The sequence below is a fragment of the Maniola hyperantus genome, chromosome 9 (genome assembly GCF_902806685.2).
Source record: "Maniola hyperantus chromosome 9, iAphHyp1.2, whole genome shotgun sequence".
In the NCBI taxonomy this organism is placed as follows: Eukaryota; Metazoa; Arthropoda; class Insecta; order Lepidoptera; family Nymphalidae; genus Maniola; species Maniola hyperantus.
In genome coordinates this window covers 7,895,292-7,915,403 of record NC_048544.1, presented here as the reverse complement: position 1 = coordinate 7,915,403, position 20,112 = coordinate 7,895,292, and the positions used below count along the sequence as shown (strand labels likewise).

The following is a 20,112-nucleotide window of genomic DNA, read 5'->3' as shown; positions in this document are numbered from 1 at the left end:
ACGGGGTTGATGGTTTTTATTTCAGTCTCCCTGCGAGACTCGGTACGATTATTGAATAGCTTCCTTCGGTGTTTAGATCGTGAACTGGACAATTAGATATTGCGATAGCAATCGCACTCTAATTAAATATAATTTATTTTTCCATTGGTTTTTTAGATAGATTAAAACTCTCGAAAAACCGCTACGCGTTGTGAAATGTACTCCTCGCGCCTTTTGTGGCAGGCATTTTGGGTAGGATATTCCAATAATTGCAATCATACCTGCTTTTTCTGAGTGACGCATAATAGTGTATCTATTTAACATACGCATATTATTTCCTAGCTTGTGTCGTCACTACTATATCCCATACGTTTTGCTTCTAAGAACATAAGCAGCATCTGGCGGGCCTGGATCTTGTTCTACATATATAAATTTTCATTAACAACTGACAGGTAAAGTGCGAGTTAACAAGTTAAGGATAGACACAATCTTATCTTTAAAGTTTAAAGTGGCGTTTACCTTAAGGTAGCTTAAAGACCTTCGTCAGCAATAGGACTACAAAGCCAAATGTTGGGCTTAACACGATTATTTGGAGCGCTCAAAAGAACTTCAACTGCATCGTGTGTTTAGTGGAGATGTACAAGCTAACAAAGTATTCATTTCCACCCCAGGGCGTCCAGCTTCGACTTGAAGCAAACTCAAGTCAGGGCTATACTCGCCCTAAGGCTTCACAAATGAATAAGAAGCTTTTAGTATCACCAAGTCACAGAGTAAGGATGGTATCCGTATGTAGCTCCTAGAGTGATCGAGTCATTACTACAATTTGTTTAAATATCAAAATACCTACCTAGTAACTTCGATAAACTTATAAATGTAGGCAAGGTGGACAGCAAAAGACCTCGCAGACGATCACCTAACCCTGGTCTGAAGCTATTACTATCGCGATGTAGGCAACTTGATTGCAGTCATGGACTTCAGTAGGTACGATCATGAAGAAAAGTATGCACTTGAAGACCTAGCAATTACGGCGCAAATATTTACTATGCACAACCCACTATTGCTTGACCATCACTGTTTGTCTACACATAATACTTATGTGAAGAAAAACTGTCAAAAATGTTACCACATTGCCATGTTACCATGTTGTACCATTTTGCATTCGCAGAAACTAGAGATTTAGCAAGTAAAGAAAAAGAAAAATATTGTAAAATTCCAAAGGGTTAAGAACCGGTTTTATTTATAACTAGCTGATTCCTGCGACTTCGTCCGCGTGGATTTACGTTTTTTTAAATCCCGCGGGAACTCTTTGATTTTTCGGGATTGTTGTCGTTGCTTGGTACCTACAATATAAATTCACTATGAACACTTCCTGAATCTTGATAACCCAGGCGGGCAGTAACCCTGCAGCATCAGGATTAAGGAGTTGAATCCGGAATTTTTTATGTGACCACGACGTAAACTTTTTTTGTTGATTTAAAAAAAAATTTGCAAATCGGTCCAGAAACCTCGAAAAAATCGATGTAGAAAAAAGAACCACCTCCTTTTTGACAGTCGGTTAAAAACCGATGACCTTGAAATATTTACGGAACAATCTTTAAAATATCCCCTTTCTAACAAAAAAAGAATGAATGAAATCGGACTACGCGTTAATGAATTACAACTCAGTATACATTTTAACTTTCATCCCCTCTCCTACGGGAACCATGCTGAATTTCGGGATAAAAAGTATCCTATATTCTTCCTCATAGTATGACCTCAAATCGTACCAAGTTTCATTGGAATCCATTCAGTAGTTTCAGCGTGATGCGCGGCCGTGATACAGACAGACAGACAGACAGACAGACAGACAGACAGACAAAAATGAAAAAAATTACAGTTTTGGGTTCAGTATCGATTATAGAGTGCCCTCGAAAAAAAAATTTCAAAATATCTTCAATGTACAGAATTTGACCTGTTACAGTTTTATTATAAGTATATATATATATATATATATATATATATATATATATATATATATAGTAGGTAGGTAGGTATTCTAGTAGGTAGTATTAATAGATTCTTGTAAAAAGTTACACAGTCCTATCAATACTCAATATATATATATATATATATATATATATATATATATATATATATATTGAGTATTGATAGGACTGTGTAACTTTTTACAAGAATCTATTAATACTACCTACTAGAATTCATTAAACTTTAGTAATCGATATGGCGCAATTAACAACTGGATTTCTAGCTGTTTCAACAACAATGATTATGTCAACAGACCTGCTAATCGGAAACGCAATCGACAGTAATTAATCACCATCCGTACCAGGGTTGACAAACGGAATATAAAACAAAGAGTGAAATACAAAACTAAAGCGCTTCGTCCACCGGAAACTAATACTGATCGCATATTAGGGACTAACCGTACGCGTCGCCTTGCCGGCCGCGGCGCTGTATAAGTTATGCGAAATTATCCATTCATCGTAAATTGACCCGTGCGGTGTGAGTAATTTTATGTTGGCACCATTGCTAATCAGACAATGGGGCCGATTCTCTTGTACACAATCTCTAAACTAAACTTAATTAACAGGTCTAAATCTAGTGCTATCCTTTTCCGCAAGCAACATTATGAAAGGGATAGCAATAGATTTAGACGTGCCATTTTAGTTTAGTTTAGAGATTGTGTACAACAGAATTAGCCACAATAATAAACTCTAAGTCCTAAAGAATAAAAAAACAAAGCAACGGTGCCAATATATTACTCCACTCGTCAAGTTACGATGGACGGACAATAGTACAAAGCATTTTCAACGATCCTTGCAATTTCAATGAGGAAATCTCATTAGCTAAGCGGACTACTCGAAAACTTGGAGGGAAACTAGGGTTAAACAGAGCACTTTTGACTTTGTGGTTCCTTTTTATTGCACAAGCTTTATGATTGAGTAGTTGGAAGGGGGAACGGAATATTAGGCACTCATATTGAAACATGCCAATAACTTTATGATAAATGTTTACGTTGATGTGAATGATTAAACATTAGGCGCGTCCTTCTCTTAGCTAATGTGTGGTCAGCATTGATTGGCAAAGAGGCATAGAGCAAGAGTGTAGCGTTGGAAGACCCCGCATTAGTTGGACAGACGATATCAAACGAGTCGCAGGAAGATGCAGAACTTAAGCGGCGTAAGACCGTGGCGTATGTAAGACCCTACAAGAGATCTATATCCAACAGTGGACTTCTGTCGGTTGAAAAAGTTGATGATGATAATGATGACTATAAGTGTTCAACTTATATAGTACGCGACAGGTCGAGATAGCAATCCCTGCACACCTGCACAACCCCCGTGCTAACAACCCTTTGCGGGTAAGCGCGGACTTGCGGGTGTGCTGGGAGTCTGCCTCTTACTTCTATTCCCTAGTACCTACCATCCACTTATGCTAAACTTCGATGTTATCTAAGGATGTAAAACACAATAAATAAATATCTACCGAAAACAGCTTTGAGATCAAAGTGGGAACTGGTAATGTATCTGTTGTTTGATGTTTGACACGTTTCCAAGGCCCATATCGTGCACGTATCAACCCTGACCCAGATTCAGTGTCGAAGGCAATCTCATTGGACGTACCTGAATAGACATAATTCTCCCAGGATACGTCTACTTTCACTCAGTTGTTGCAGCTTCACTGTTGACATGCCAAAAAATCGGTCAAGTGCGAGTCGGTATCGTACATGAATGGTTCCGCACCATCACAAGAACTTTTAATTTTTTTACGATTTAACAAAAAAATCAAGGTTTTTTAAAGGCAATAAAAGGGTTATTAAGATTCTTACTCTTAAGGTGCGCTTACATGGGCAACTTTTTAAGCAATTGTTGCACGGCAAACACGTATTGATCAAGCTGGAGCAATAAGTGGAGCAATTTGAAGCAATCATTTTGCATAATATTGCTGAAATTTTCTGGTATTGCTGGGTATTACAGTAAATTGCTTCATGTGGTCGTGACGTTATAATTTACTAAATTGTCTGGAGTTGAGGAATTTCAATTGCCCGTGTACCTAAGTGTACAAAACTCTACAAAACGCCCCTGCTGAAAGAATTGTAGGCATGATACAATCCTAGAATGACAATGTTTCATTCATGCGAAACCGTGTTGCATCCAATGTCCTTTAACTTTTCCGATCGCAAGCTTATTCCCGCGACTTCGCCCGCGTGGACTACACAAATTTTGAACCCCGTAGTTGAATTTTTAAAAATCCTTTCTTAGCGGATGCCTACGTCTTAATATCTAATCTGTATGCAACAGCCCAATCCGTCCAGTGGTTTGAGCTGTGCGTTGATAGATCAGGCAGTCACCTTTTCCTTTTATATAATATACAACTAGCTGATGCCCGCGACTTCGTACGCGTGGTTGCAGGTTTTTTAAATATCATGGTTGTGGATTTCACGGGATAAAATGTAGCCTATATCACTCTCCAGGTCTTTGACTATACCCATGCAAAGAATACGTCAATCCGTTGCATCGTTGCGACGTGATTGAAGGACAAACCAACAAACCAACAAATTAACAAACCAATAAACCAACAAACAAACACACTTTCGTATTTATAATAAGGGTACTGATAATACCCATAGCCGTGTAGGGCACGTCTCTACTGTAGGTAGGTAGATTTATGTAATAATCATGCACAGTAATTAAATTCTTCGGAAATCTAATACAAGTTTATAAGTGCTACTAAAGTTACACTCAAGTTCTTGGGAAGCAGTGGGTAGTCTGAAGCGAATTTCGAGTTAAAGTTTTGTGGTCTACTTTAAGTTTAATAACTAAGTAAGTAATTTTTATAAATGACAAAGTTGCACTAAAGCTTGCGATCCAATCAAACTTAACTCATAGAGCTTCGATATTTACGTACCTATACTTTTTAATATGAAAAGTTATTCATACCTCAAGTACGCTAACGATAACTTTGTTTTTTTTAAAGAATATTAGCCAATGATGCCTAATATTCCCCTTTAACTAAGCGTAAAGCTTATGCTAGGAGTAGGTACCTACGACAGTAGTGCAACGGGTGGGGTTTGAACCGGCCACCTTTTGGATTTCAATCCGCTCCTTTAACCGTTGAGCTATTGAGTCTCTACTGACATGATCATATAAGAAGGTTTTAAAAACATTTTTGTATGTTTTTTAACTATTTACATTGCATCGATAATGCTTTCAAGCGCTCTCAGTTTTAAAATGGAAAAAAACTGGTAAAGTGCGTCGCAGAACACACAGTAGGGTTCCGTAGTTATGCTAGTTGCTAAAAAACGGAAGAAACGTCTACGAAAATGTACTTGGGAATTGTTTGGACGCCAAAAACCTCTATTCGGCAAACGTTACCCATAAGTTTTTTTTTTTATTAAGTACACGTATGAGGTACCTAATATCTTGAAATTTTCGGAAATAGAATGTTTGCGTGTATTCGGCTTTATAAAAAAGAACATTGGTGATAACGAGGTTTTTAAAATGGATAACTCTAGTCTAGTTTGAAAGCATTTTAGATGCACAGCAACGTTGTAGGAAAAATTGCTACCAGCCATACAATTATTTTTTGTTTTCTTTAAAATAGGGGCTAAATAAATTGATTTGAAGGATTAAAAATTAAGGAATTTTTAGTTTAAGTTTTAAGCGAGGAGGTACATACTGAACTCCGAATAAAATAATGATAAAATATTCGTAAAGATTGTTTTTGTTTCTTTTTTTTGCTTTCTAATATTACACACGTGATTAAATGTTAGAATGACATTCCCCAAAATTTCGGAAACTAAGGATAAAACACAGAGAAAAATAGATTAATAGATATCCTTAGTTACCGAAAATTTTGAGAAATGTAATTTTTCCTTTTTAATCGACGATAATATGTACCTACATCTTCTTAAATATATAAAAGGAAAAGCTGATTTGATTGACTGACTGACTGATCTATCAACGCACAGCTGTAACTACTGGACGGATCGGACTGAAATTTGACATGCAGATATACCTATCATGACTTTCTGATACCTGGAAGGGCTCAACAGCGAACAGAACAGAACTATCATGACGTAGACATCCTTTTCGATATTTGCCAAGAATTAGGTAAACATTGTTAACTACGTGTACCTACACTACTTTATATATTTTGTATATAGATAAAGATATAGACATAAGGTAAATACCTGTAAACTGCACTTTCAAACTAAATCTCTGAGCCAATCCTTTGAACAATTTACGAGCGAGCCTGGAATTTTTGAATACAGCAAGAACAGTGATTAGATTTTAGTTTCAAAATGGACCTCTCATTTAAGAGCTTTTAAGCATTTAGCTTTACCATAACTGAAAATTGCGTACAAAAATATCTTGTAGGAACGTATACGACCACGGTAAGTACTATAATATTATCTACTACTAGCTTTTGCCTGCGACTTCATAAGCGTGACCTAAGCCTCACAGAGAATTAAGCCTACCTATTAATGCACACGGGGATAATGTAGCTCAAACCACTCAAACTTTACCCCTTTCTAATATTAGTATAGAAATATAGATTGCATCCCGGCAAGAGCAATTTCATAATCATCATCATGATCAACCCATCGTCGTCCCACTACTGAACACAGCCAGGTTAGCCCATTTCCATCTTAGACTGCATCATCACTTACCACCAGGTGAGATTGAAGTCAGGGGCTAACTTCTATATGAATTTTAAAAAACACTTAACAGCAAGCACTGAAGAGCAATTTATGAAATGATAATTTCTAAATTGGCTTAGGTTGCTGATGGCTTAGGTAGCTTATAGCGCTGTTACTTACTTATCAGTATAGGTATGTATGTTTAGTATAAGATTTTACATCCCGCCAACGTTGATAGAATTCGAGCGTCGAAAAATGGACCTAAAGGCCCTTGACTTAACGTAAAAAATTAAGTACCATAAATTTTATCTTGGCAAGATTTCCACTTGGAGCGTTAGCTGTAACGGATATAGGACAAACTTGAGCTTTAAAACGAGACACTTAAAAACGATTTTAATTTTAACGCTGAAGTTCTTCGACGTTCGAATTCTATCAACATTGGTGTGATGTTAAACTCATACTAAGCATACATATGAGATCGCAGTCAAGAGCTAACTTGTAATCTAATAAAAAAGATAACACACAAAAACGACTTTACAAACAATAAACCACATACCATCAAGTGAAACAATAGGGATATATTTATATTCAGGGCACGATGGCCTCATAAAGTAACTGTAAACAAACCAATGAAGATCACGTTTTACGATGTTACTTTATGACATCGATAATCTTGGCAATCGAAACGGTTTGTACAAATTGTGAGATTGATCGTCTAAGTAATTTCACTGCCGAAGTTTGTAATCATTCTACAGTATCGTATCACCCATGGATTTGGAGTAGGTAGATACCGCACATGTCCGCCTAGGTGTGCCCGAAAGAGCCAAATGTTATGCACCAAGTGCATTTTTAGGGTTCCGTACCTCGAAAAGAAAAAAGAAACCCTTATAGAAGGACTTTGTTGTCTGTCTGTGTGTCTGTCTGTCCGTCTGTCCGTCGTGTCTGTCAAGAAAACCTATGGGGTAGGTACTGCCCGTTGGCCTAGAATCATGAAATATGGCGGATAGTAGGTCTTATAGCTCATGTAAAGGAATAAATCTGAAAACCGTGGATTTGTGGTTACATCACACATAAAAATTAAAATAGGTATGGTATGTAATGAACAAATAATTAGTAGGTAGGTAATTTATATTTTCAAAATAGGTACTTAAAATAACTATACCAAGTGGGGCATCATATGAGAGGGAACACCCCGCACACCTGCACAGCCCGCAGGGAGATCACGGGTGACGTGCGGGTGTATGGGGATCCCCCCGCCTCATACCCCGATTGCCATCTTGATATGTAGCGGACTATACAGCTAGGCCTGCCCCTGCGCTGTCTGAAAACCGAAAACAGGTCAAAAAACCGAATGATTGATAGCTTCAGTTTATTTAGTTGATGATCCACTCAAACGAATGGAATAAGACGAGCAAGATTAGAATTACAGAGCGAATATAATTAAATCACCAAAGAAAAACACATACCTACTTACAACCATTTCGCAGAATACCGGAAATAGGTGCCGACTGGCGACTTCTCTTTCAGAATAATTAAATAGTATCTAGATTCTAGTTGTTAATACTTATGTATGTACATTAAATATTATGTGCATTAATATTAATAGTATTAATAGTAGCAGTACGTAGTTCATATTATAAGCTTAGTAATAAAATTCTGCCTTGTAAGTAATTGATAGTTTTTCAGTGCTTCTATTTTTAAACGACTTCAAAAAAAGGAGGAGGTTCTCAATTCGTCGGATTTTTTTTTATGGACTAAAAAGATGCTCTAGTAATAGAATGCGCTTTGTCGCAAAATAGATTTTACTTGGTGCAACTTATACGGGAAAGTTATATACTTTTTACTTCTAAATGTTGATTATAGTTTCAAACTTACGTCTTTGTAATCAACTGATTTTTAAGGGAGACCTTTTTAACGCTTGATATAAGTATGGTCTGGTGATACAATGTATTTAAGTCGATGGTTATACATATAGGCACCGAATGCATATTTCCATTATATTATTTATATTTATATTATAGGTATTTTAAATGCGAAAGTGTGTATGTCTGTCCTTCTGCTAGCTTTTCGCGGCCCATCCGTTCAACCGGTTTTGGCGAAAGGTATCTACAGAGATATTGCGTTCGGGGAAGGGCATGGAAAAGGCATTGAAAAAAACCGAAATCAAAATGAACTAAGTTACGGGCATCGTCTACTTGGTAAAAAGATAGATTGAATATACTGAAGACGGACATAGACTACCTACTTTTTATCCCGAATAATCAAAGAGTTCCCACGGTGAGACCAAAAACCTTAATTCACGCGACCGAAGTCAGGGGCATCATCTAGTTCTGAATAGTTCCTTAGGTATATGTAGGTATCCTAATCAGATGCCACTACTAAGTAGATCTTATTTTAATCCTCAACAATCAAATAGTTCAAAACACGTGTAGCTATATTATAACTTCCATCTCCAAGTGAAGTAATATTATTGTTCCAAGATTCGAGGCTCTAAGGAACTAGGCCTGTAACTATAACATTAATTTCATCCCCCTCAATCTTATACAGTAACTCGGGCAGTGGACTCGATATAATTTCACCGGAGAGTTATTGGGCTGCCTCCCTAAATTACCTTCTAAAACTAGGAAGTATTTCAGACTCTGTCTTCAAAGGTCAACCTTTCTAATTTTAGTTTACTAATTCTTACTTATAATAATTATTATATGTATCATTCCTCCTCTATAGTATCTATAGTATAAAAGTTAATAAGTAACAAACCGTGTTTTTTTTTATTTTAGACGCGATGAAACTACCACAACGTAGTTCATTTCGTTCAATTCTTTAAAGAATTAACAAAAAGTTACACATTTTTTGAAACTGAACAATTTTATTTAACACTGTATTTTAGTAGAAAATCTAAAGTATGTAAGATTGTATGTAATAAACAACAAGAAAGAGTAGTTACCACATAATACTCCGAGATAAAAGCTAACTCTGAAGCTAATAATCATTTACAAAATAAATTATTAATCCTGGAAAAAATTACGGATGGAGAGTCATCATAACCTGTGACACTCTGTGACTCACAGAGAGCCGCTGGGTTCGTGCGCCTCAAAAATAAAGTGTGGAGTTTGATTGCATCGTTGTTTGAATTTTTAATTGCCAGTTACAGGTACCGGTACAAGATGGGATACGTCCTTGTCCAACAAGTAATTGGTTAGAAAACAATTAATGTACGAGTTTATGGGAGAGCAATAAAGAAGAACATCTCTATGTTTACGACAGCCCCGATTAGGAATAAGATTGGATCGTTGTTTCATTACCGAGGTCTTTTTATTGTGGAGAAAATGGTAATTTTATAGAACTTCGATATTTTTCAATATAAGGGGAAACCAGGAGAACTCATATAATATACACTCAACATACCACGCAACTATCTGAAGACTATTATAGAGAGAGAGCCAGCTCGTGCCAGACCTTCGTTATTTTATAAAAGCTGAAAGTTTGTGCGTATTGTCCCTAACACTGGGAGGAACGTTGGTTGGATGTTTGTTTGGAGCATGGTGGCTTTAGGACATAACAGGTAATAAAGATAAAAAAATCTTACGTCAAAGTATAAAGTCTCATTTTTTTTCTTCAGAATAGTATTACAAATCACGTCATGCATTGCCAGACACTTAGTGTCGTGACATCCCCCTGCCAAACACTCTTAAACTTGTAAACTTTATGGGTGTCTGGCAGGGGGTTGCATTGATATGTCTGGCAATGCATGAAGTGATTTCTAATACTATTCTGAAGAAAATATAAAATATGCGCACTGCTACGTACAGAAGTCTACAACAGATTTTACTATACATGCCTTACGACTTCATTAAATGGTAGTGTGTTATAAAAGATCAACACCTACACATTCTCTTCCATGCGCTCTGAAGTAGCTACAATCTAATAATATAATCTTTAGATTTAACGCAAATGGAAGATTTACGTCGTCCAAGCATTTTCCTTCCATTCATTTCGGAAGCAGCTTCAATACCTACACCATAATCCCACTTAGATTGAAGTTTGAGCTGCTAAGTAGATACTTAAATTCCCGCTCAAAGCTATTTTAAGCGAAACAATCTCAGTAAAAGCTGTGATAAAAGCAAGATTTCGAAATAAAACTGGTATAACTTACGTGTTTAGAATCTTATTATTAAGACGGTCACCGTCTTCGTATAAAATATGAAACGAAGTTTCGATTATCTTTTAGTTAAGCGTAAGGGTGGCGGTTCAATTCAAACTCCACCCGTTGCACTAAATAGGTTCAACAGGTTTTTATGTTCAACTCTTACCTAAATAAAGCTTTAAAATCTATTGCGCTCATAAAACTGCACTGTAGACAATTTTTATAAAAAAAAACCGTTAGTCGCTTGTGTTACCACAAAACATAGAGATTAAGTCCTCTTCTTTATAATTGAAATTAGTGGCTGCCTTAGCTTCTATTTAAGCTGTCAGTGAGAGAATTTGTGGGTTATTCAACTTTCTTAATATGCTCCAGTTCTACTTATTTGGATCATCATCATCATCAACCGATAGAAGTCCACTGCTGGACATAGGTCTCTGCCTCCCATAGGGCGCTGCCGGTTGCCACGGTTACATTTGCTAGTGGCCCCATTGTACTAAAATATAATATGCCTATCTTTCACGTGCAACTTAACACTATAAAAACCAAACAAGTTTCAGTGTAAGTTAAGAACAGCAGCCAGACGAGGCGCTCGGTGCCGCGCAGGTGAGGTGCAAATAAAAGGTTTTCTGTAAAATCGAAACGGTGTAGACAAACTGAAGAGAGTAAGCACCTTTGAAGTGCTGATATTGACAGTTCCATACCTATTAAACATTTTCAAAATACATACAGGTATTGTTGACATTTAAAAGAGGTTAAATATCAATCACTCCAGGTTCCGTCTTCGGAAAAGTTCACTTTCAACAACGTATGAAGCATTCGCGATTTCACGAGTTCCCAGGAAATTGTTGCTTAAATTATTTGTAGAGAGATGCGCTACGGAAGCTCTACGTACTCGTAGCTCGTAGACCTAGTGTGTCTAAACACTTCACATTTTAATCTAATCTAGGTAGGTATCTAAGCTGGATTTTCTCATTAGAAGCTGCTACACAAAATGAAATCATACTTACTACAATTTTTTAGCCTACAAGGATCAGAAGATCTACCCATGAAGGCATTGTAATGTACATATGTGTTTTCTATCCATGTTCACGCACAAGAAAATAAAAAATAAAACAAATCTTTTTAATATATCAGATACAAACATACACACAAACTTTCGCCTTCATGGAACTTTCGCCTTGATAGAATTTTATTTTAGTGTTCCCATACTTTGGTAAAGATCTTCGGATATATACGACAAAACAGGGCCAACAGCTAATAATTCGTAGTAAAAATCTTATCTTTTATTAAACTATATATTTAAAAGTGAAGTCAACATAATTATGCATTAGTAAATTATTCTTTGACGCAATACATGAGCTCACTCAAAATCTTTCCCTTTGTTTCAAATGATCAAAGTTATCAGCCGTCATTCAACGACCATATAATAACTAGCTATTATGAGCCAATATAGTGCCAATAATGTTTTCGGTCAAGACTCAAGTGAATAGTGCTGACGTATCGTCATTCACTTAAGGGTTGACTTCTTATCGATGCCTTGTATCTGCTCTAATAAGGGATGAAAATATGCTGACTTACGGAGTTTTCTACGACGTGGGTAGAACTGAAATAAGCCAAGGCTTACCTCTCGTTTTTTATTGCTGAGAGCGTAACTCCTTCTATTAAATAATACTTAATAGACTTCCGCATACGACTCGACTCAACTTGTATTCGATTTTCAGATTTATCAACTATATATTATCAAATATTCGTGATAATAACCGCAAAAGGCAATCGCTATATTTAAATAAATATATAAAGAAAAGCTGACTGACTGACTCATCTATCTACGCACAGCTCAAACTACTGGACAGATTGGACTGAAATTTGACATGCAGATAGCTATTATGACGTAGATATTTAGAAAGGATTTCTGAAAATTCAACCCTGAAGGGGATAAAATAAGGGTTTCAAATTTGGACCATTTGTCCATAATAATTTGTGTACCTAGTAGTCCATTCGGTCTACTAAACTTTCAACGTAATATGACTGCTTCGCGTGCAATATAATAATGCTTTTAGGGTTTTCATGGGACTTCTCTGTTTCTATAACACACCAGGAATGTTTACTGACGCCATAAAAGACTGCTGCTGAGTGCTGCAGTTATGTGCAAGAGATGCCCATCCCTGATGCGCTGCGTACGGACCAGCGTCAACAGAGTCGTGAGGATGACAGTCAGCATGCTCAACTGCTCTCACTTTAAGTGCTAGCCGCTGCTGTATGGTTTTAACTGGTGTGAAAAACATGCAGTAGTTCACATATATTTTGTTCTGTTTCATTTAGTTATAATATTATAACTAAATGATAATTATCATAATTCTGGTTATGAGAATGTTACTTGAAATAAAGTCCTATTTATTTATTTTTTAACCGACTTCAAAAAAGGAGGAGGTTCTCAATTCGTCGGAATCTTTTTTTTTTTTTTTTTTTTTTATTTATGTTCGCCGATTACTCAAAAACGCCTGGACCGATTTTAAAAATTCTTTTTTTGTTTGAAAGGGTATACTTCAAAGTTGGTCCCATTTCAATTTGGTGAAGATCTGATGAACATCTTCGAAGATAGATACTGGAACTCCTCAACGGATAAGATTTTTAACCAGTCATAGCATAATTCCATGGGGCCACTAAAAATTGTGAAATAAAATTTTTTTACAAAAAAAAAAAAATACCGACTTCGTTACATAAACACTAAAAATTGAAAAATAATTTAATTTATTACCGAATATATTATGTATACAAGAGTTATTATACTATACAAGAGTTATTATACTATAATAACTCTTGTATACATAATATATTCGGTAATAAATTAAATTATTTTTCAATTTTTAGTGTTTATGTAACGAAGTCGGTTTTTATTTTTTTGTAAAAATTTTTGAACGTACTCTCCGAGGCACGGAGAACAGACCATAATGTGAGCTCACAAAATTTTTAAGTTATTTAAGTTACGAAGATAGAGTATAAGGTAGAATCCTAGAGGGGGATTCCAACATCAATGGGTAGAATATTAGGTATGTAAAATTTGATTTGGTTAATAATTGTTAATTAAGTTAGACTATGTTATAAGGTACGATAGATTGTCATATATATATTGTATAAAAGCCCTGTAAAAAAATAAAGATAATAAAAAAAACCTTCAGCGATGAGGAATATGCAACGCAGAGAGAGAAATAATAAAAGTAAATAAACTTACGCTAATTTCTGGTTTAAATTGTAAAGTTATTCAGAAGTAACTTGAACAAAGTTACACCACGAATTAATAATGTATTTTGGTAAGATAAACTAGGTTGGAACTTGGAAGCCCTCGACTGCCCGCATAATTCTGACGAGTGCATACTAAAAAACTTTTAGGTTACACCCAGTTTTTTTTACTTTTATCTCCAAAACAATGTTTTCGAGATAAAAAACTGGTCAAGTGCGAGTCAGACTCGCGCATCGAGGGTTCCGTACTACAGTCATATTTTTCGACATTTTGCACGATATATCAAAAACTATTTTGCATAAAAATAAATAAAAATCTGTTTTAGAATGTACAGGTAGATCCCTTTCATATGATACCCTACTTGGTATATTAATCTTACTTGGAAAATACTAATTATTTGTTCATGAAAACATTTTAATATTTTTTTGAAAAAAATAAGTTCCCTTTCAGAAGAACGTACTTTTATGTAGGTAAGTAGGACTAGGTTTTTTTTATTTTTTATTGAAAGTGTTACAGTAAAACTTAAAACTAGGTCTTATCTCTACTTACTGTACAAATCATGCCCGGGTGGAATGGTTCCAAGAATACTGGCTGCAGTTCCGTGCTGGACAACCAGGCTAATCCTTTGAGCAAAAAATGAGCCAGCTCTTCTGTCAACAGATTAGGCTGAACCGCAGTGAAATGTCTCGTAAATTTTTTTTCGCGTTAAAGTCCATGGCCCCAGAGTCTCCACAGCAAATGGAACAAAAATATAAACCAAGTAGGTTCAATTTCCACAACCAAAGTTTTGCAATTTTTGTCAAAAGTCACAAAAATTTAAAGTTCTTCTGTACTTTAGATTTTCTAAGAACAAAATCGGCATATGCTTGGTCGGTAGGTAGCTGCTAATGGCACGTGTCTAGAGTATCTAAGTAATAATAATGGTTGGTACTTACCTACTCACTGCATAGGTACTTCTTTTGTATCCTAATATAGTTGAAATCAACTTTCACAAAACGACATTTTTGTCCAACTTTGCCAATACGTCCAATATTAACTTTCAAATGTTTGTTACTTGGGAACAGTTCTTCTAAATGAAAAAAGTTATACTTATTATGAAAGTTTCAAATTCTAAGTTCAATGACTATCTAGTCTAGTACTTACGAGGAGGTATAAGTACCTATCTAACTCATACTCAGGAATTCTCATACTCATACTACTCAGCACCTTCTTGCTAGATACGTCATATTGAACCTGGAATTTACATGCAATTTAGAGATGTATTTACAAGTGAATAGACAGTTACTTGTAGTTTACAAATTCCACGCTTTCGTTCTGCGTTCTTTGTACTACACTGCTTTGCATGCAGGTGCTCATTCTGATCGAACCAAACATAGAATTTGAACAGGGACCCGAGATAACATGGCCGCCGCTGTCTGAAATCAGCCTTATGGTTTCCTCCGTGCCTCGGAGAGCACGCTAAGGGATGATTTATGCCAGCACGTGGCGGTTGTGGGCGCATATAAAATGTTCGAGATGTTTTGAATCCGTGCCTCGTCCGCGCCTCGTACGTGGCACAGCCTGCGCCTGCCACGTGCTGGCATAAAATATCATCCCTAGGGCGGAGCACTCACGTCCGACAATCGGTGGCCGATTATTTTTTTGGCAAAAAATGAAATATACCTACTTATTACCTACAGATTGCAATGTTGAAACGCACGTCCACAGTCCACACACGTCCTACAAAAAGTATATAAAAAATGTATGATAAAAGTCGGGTAAGTTAAAGACCTGATGAGTGACATAGGCTCCTTTTTATCCCGGAAAATAAAATAATTCACACGGGATTTTTAAAAACGCGGACGAAGTCGCGGGCATCAACAATTAGGTACCTACATTCGTAGAAAATCACCTACCGTACTGCCATGCTCACTCAGCAATGAGGAATACGACACAGGTAGGTAAGTAAGTATTAGTTATGCAACCAAAACAGTGAATGGCATGCCTACTTCACGTGTTGAACAGCAAAAATCTTGGAACTGAATGTAATAATTACGTAACAATACATAAATCCTCTCGTACAAGAGGGATTAAGGCCCGAGCAGAGGTTTTAATAGGCTTTCGCTTCAGTAAATTGGATGTCTATCAAATATTTTTATCGTTTAAATTAAAGTAGGTATAGTCCGCGACAGGTCGAGATCGCAATCGGGGTATGAGGCGAGGGGACGCCCCGCACACCCGCAAATCACCCGCGCTCGCCCGCACTGGGTTAGCGCGGGGGCTGTGTGGATATGTGGGTTGTTCCCTCCCCGATTGCCATTTCGACCTGTTGGGTACTGTACCTAGGTACTTTCCAGTTTAGTAGGTTTTTGTTTTATACCACTGAAAACAAGAGATCAGTAAAGACTGTAGGTACCTTATTCCTTCTTATTACGTATAATTTTATACATGAAATATCTAAGGTAGATCCACACCTGCGCACGCGCACGACCCGTGCACGCAACGCGCATTTAATGCCTGGTCTGTGTGCGCAAATGCGATTGCGTACCATTTGTACCCATTTTCTAAAAATCATGATCATACGCCGTGACTTGAACAACATAGACGCAAACCGCTCGTCGATCTTTCTTAATCACGTCTAAATTATGTTCTATAGTCCACGACAAATCGAGATGGCAATCGGGGAAACAAAATGATATTCTTGAATTGTTAAAAGCGCCACAAGTTGACCTGTAGACCAATGAAAAAGTAATGAAAAATAGTTATGTCATGTATGAAATGAATATACCTACCTAGTACCTACCTACTTACCTATATTTTCATTTCACATTTTTCATTTCAGAAGGATATTGCCATCGCATCTCGGAAGAATCAATTATCAGTGCCAAGTTAATTACTAGGAAAAATCTGCTGATATTTTTAATGACTAGTTGATGATGATAAAATATTTGTACTAACAATAAGGCTCCATTCAAATATCAAATAACGCATCCATTTCATAAAATCATCATAAGTATAGATTTTCATAAAATATTATGTACTAAGTATATAATTTTCCTGTAACTTGTATGTGATCACAAAGTCATAATGACTCAACACTCTTCAGTCTTCATGATATTATAAGACAGTCGTTTTCAAATATTAAGTAGCGGTTTAATATTTTGACCGTAATCTGTGACGAAGATAACTCACAAGTGGGCTATGTCACATGGCGATAGGGTTAGAAATATGAGAACCGACTGTAGAGGTACGAGTATAATCCCCTTGAGATCATCATGTAATTGCTGTTCAGAATTACCTACATGAAACATGCGGATGTTTATAAGCCTGAAATATATTGCATATTATCTGTAGAATTAGCGTGTATTTATTACATCCATACTAATATTATAAATGCGAAAGTGTGTCTGTTGGTCAGTTAGCTTACATCCCGGGGAAGGACATAGGCTTTTTATCCCGGAAAATTAAAGAATTCCCACAGGATTTTAAAACCTAAATCCACGCGGACGAAGTCGCGGACATTATCTAGTTGGAAATACTTATTTCAATTATGAATAACGGGGCCGGTCAAAGAATAGAACTATACTTACCTACTGTTCTTAACGAACTCCAGTCACCAATGCGCATTGGTTTGGACTTTGGGTCAATAATATGGCGAATATTTAAAATCAAAAAATGTAATAGCAACATTGCTGTAATGTGTGCCCAGTTAAATTCGTAATTTCTTGCTCGTTCTTGTTATTTTTTTCGCAATCCTCACGTTTGATATTTTTTAGGGATCCGTACCCGAAAGGGTCCAACGGGACTCTATAACTAAGCCTCCGCTGTCCGTCCATAATAGGTATACCTATCGCCTATACCATAGACGTATGCATCGCCCGCCCTGCAAAGGATTGCAACTTTGCATTGTGAGGATGCTCAGGTGTCAGAGTGGAACTTACGTTGAGTGTATTCTGAAAGATCTGTGTGGTGTTGTTTGTTGAGGGTGCGTATTGCTTGCTTTTCCTACTTATTTAGTAGTGGAAGGTCGGGCGATGCATATCGCATACTGCACGTTGTGACTATCAGATTTGCCTCTTTAAGCTTGTAGTTCTATATCATGGAATTCTGCAAAGTAACGCCTGATTCTTCCAACACACACAGAACAGAGTCATAATAGTACCTACCTACTAAATAAGTAATAGAGCTCCATGTGTGGTGAAAATTGCAAAGCTATGGCCATGTGAAGATATTTTTGTACATTTGCGAAATCAGAACCATGTACCTACCTAAAGTATATCATTTTATTTTGCAGTCAAGTGTCGCATAAAGTCCAAAAAGGGATATTGAAATACGTAATCTAAAGTAAATGCCGAAAAACGTAAGAAAATGAGAAAAAAGCTGACTTATGTAATAAAAGTGACCGTCAGCTTCACAAGCGCTATAAGATGGATAATAAAGGATTCTACAATCCTCGATAGGTCAACGGTAAAATGGCGGACTGAAATCCGCAAGGTCATAAGTTCGAACTTCACCGATCGGGCGTCTTTCCTATTTTTTTCAGCCATAGTTAAATTTTAATAATTTTTATAGGGATATATCTGTCTAGTTAGTAGTAGAAATAGCTAGGTATTACTAGTTACTACTAACTAGCTACTTACTACTGCTAGTATTTAAACCTAAATCATCTGTAGGTAGCTACTTTTACATTTTTCATACCGAAAGTATCGTATCGAATTTACGCTTTGTAAGTATAAAAAGCAGTCCTTATAAAATTTACAACTAAAGTCTAAACTTACCATAAGATGACACAGCATTAATCTATCACTTCACATAATATTAAGAACTTTAGTTAATAAAATGAATGTTAAGTATCGGATACTTTTACAAATCACAACACTTCAGAAAGTAAATTATAACTAAGTGATAATTAAAAGTTTACTTAAAAAAAATTTGTCATAATCATATACCTACCTATTTAGTATATAAATTTTTTACATAACACTTTTATATATGGGTGCAATTTTTGGTGTAGCTTAGTTTAGTTCTACTTTTAGTTCATATTATTACGCAATTTTTGCGGCGGCACCAGATTTGAATTTTCCTCATGGCGGGAGAGGATCGCGAGGCAGCACTCTCCCTCAGTCCGCTCGGAACACTTTATCGCACTGAATGGTTGCAAAATCTGATATAGTGATGTCACAACGTTGTCGATATTTATTATTATCTGATTTCACAATCAAAAGATAGTGTCTAACATACGAAAAGCTTTTCAAAGCTTTTGGCAGTTGGATAGGAAATCATCTTAATCGCACAGCTGTTAAACACAAAGTTCTTTGGCGTTGCAGCTCAACGCCTATGTACACCACACATATGACGTCTTGGCAGATTTCAGAACTTTTGTTTGTCGTTATAATATCCTGGAAGATCACTTACTAGATGAAATTACGATATCAACAAATCGCAGGGAGCCGCTGGATTTAAAAGGCGCAAGACCGTGATGTGTGGAAGTACCTACAAGAGACCTATGTCCAGCAGTTCGTCTATCCGTTGATGATTTTGATGATGATATTTTCTAGGTAGATATTATAAAGTTCATGAAGGATTTAAATATATAGGTCGTCCAGCATCTTTTCTTTAGTAAGTACCTATAAGTTTAACATTTACTTAGGACTTCATAGAGGCGTTGTATAAGCAAAGCCAAAAGATGGAGTTAGATACCTACTACTTCTTACTAGGTATAGGTAAAAACTAAGCAGGTCTATAATAGTACATCAAACTATAAGAGCCTTATGTTTTTCTGAATAATTACGTATTAATCTTTTAGGTGGCAAAATAGTTTTTCATTCTCCATTAATTATAGAATATCGACAAGTTCCAGCACGTTTCTTGCTTATCACATCTCACTTGCCGAGAGGACCGCACTGGTTTAGTTTGCACATGCGCAGATCGTGTTTTTCTGGATTCGAAACTTGAACGTCTTAACGTCTAGCCGAGCCTAATAAATCTATTGAGGGGGAGACTATTTGCCTTCTTCTTAACTGTTTTGTTAAGGAAAACATGGTCGTAATAGCTCTCCACGAACGTGTCACCCAGTTTACAATGGAAAATTGCTCACTTATCTACTATCTACCTACTTAATTATAT

General features: G+C 36.4%; 1 protein-coding gene across 8 annotated transcripts in view; it reads right to left on the bottom strand.

Moving 5' to 3' along the window:
- LOC117985176 (uncharacterized) overlaps positions 1-19,109 on the bottom strand; it is a 211,660-nt gene extending 192,551 nt beyond the window's left edge. For all 8 annotated transcript variants that reach the window (XM_069500740.1, XM_069500732.1, XM_069500734.1 and 5 more), the window contains exon 1: positions 18,765-19,109. The gene's annotated coding sequence lies outside the window, so the exon portion shown is untranslated. The remainder of the gene's footprint in view (positions 1-18,764) is intronic.
- Between the last annotated feature and the right edge of the window lie 1,003 nt (positions 19,110-20,112).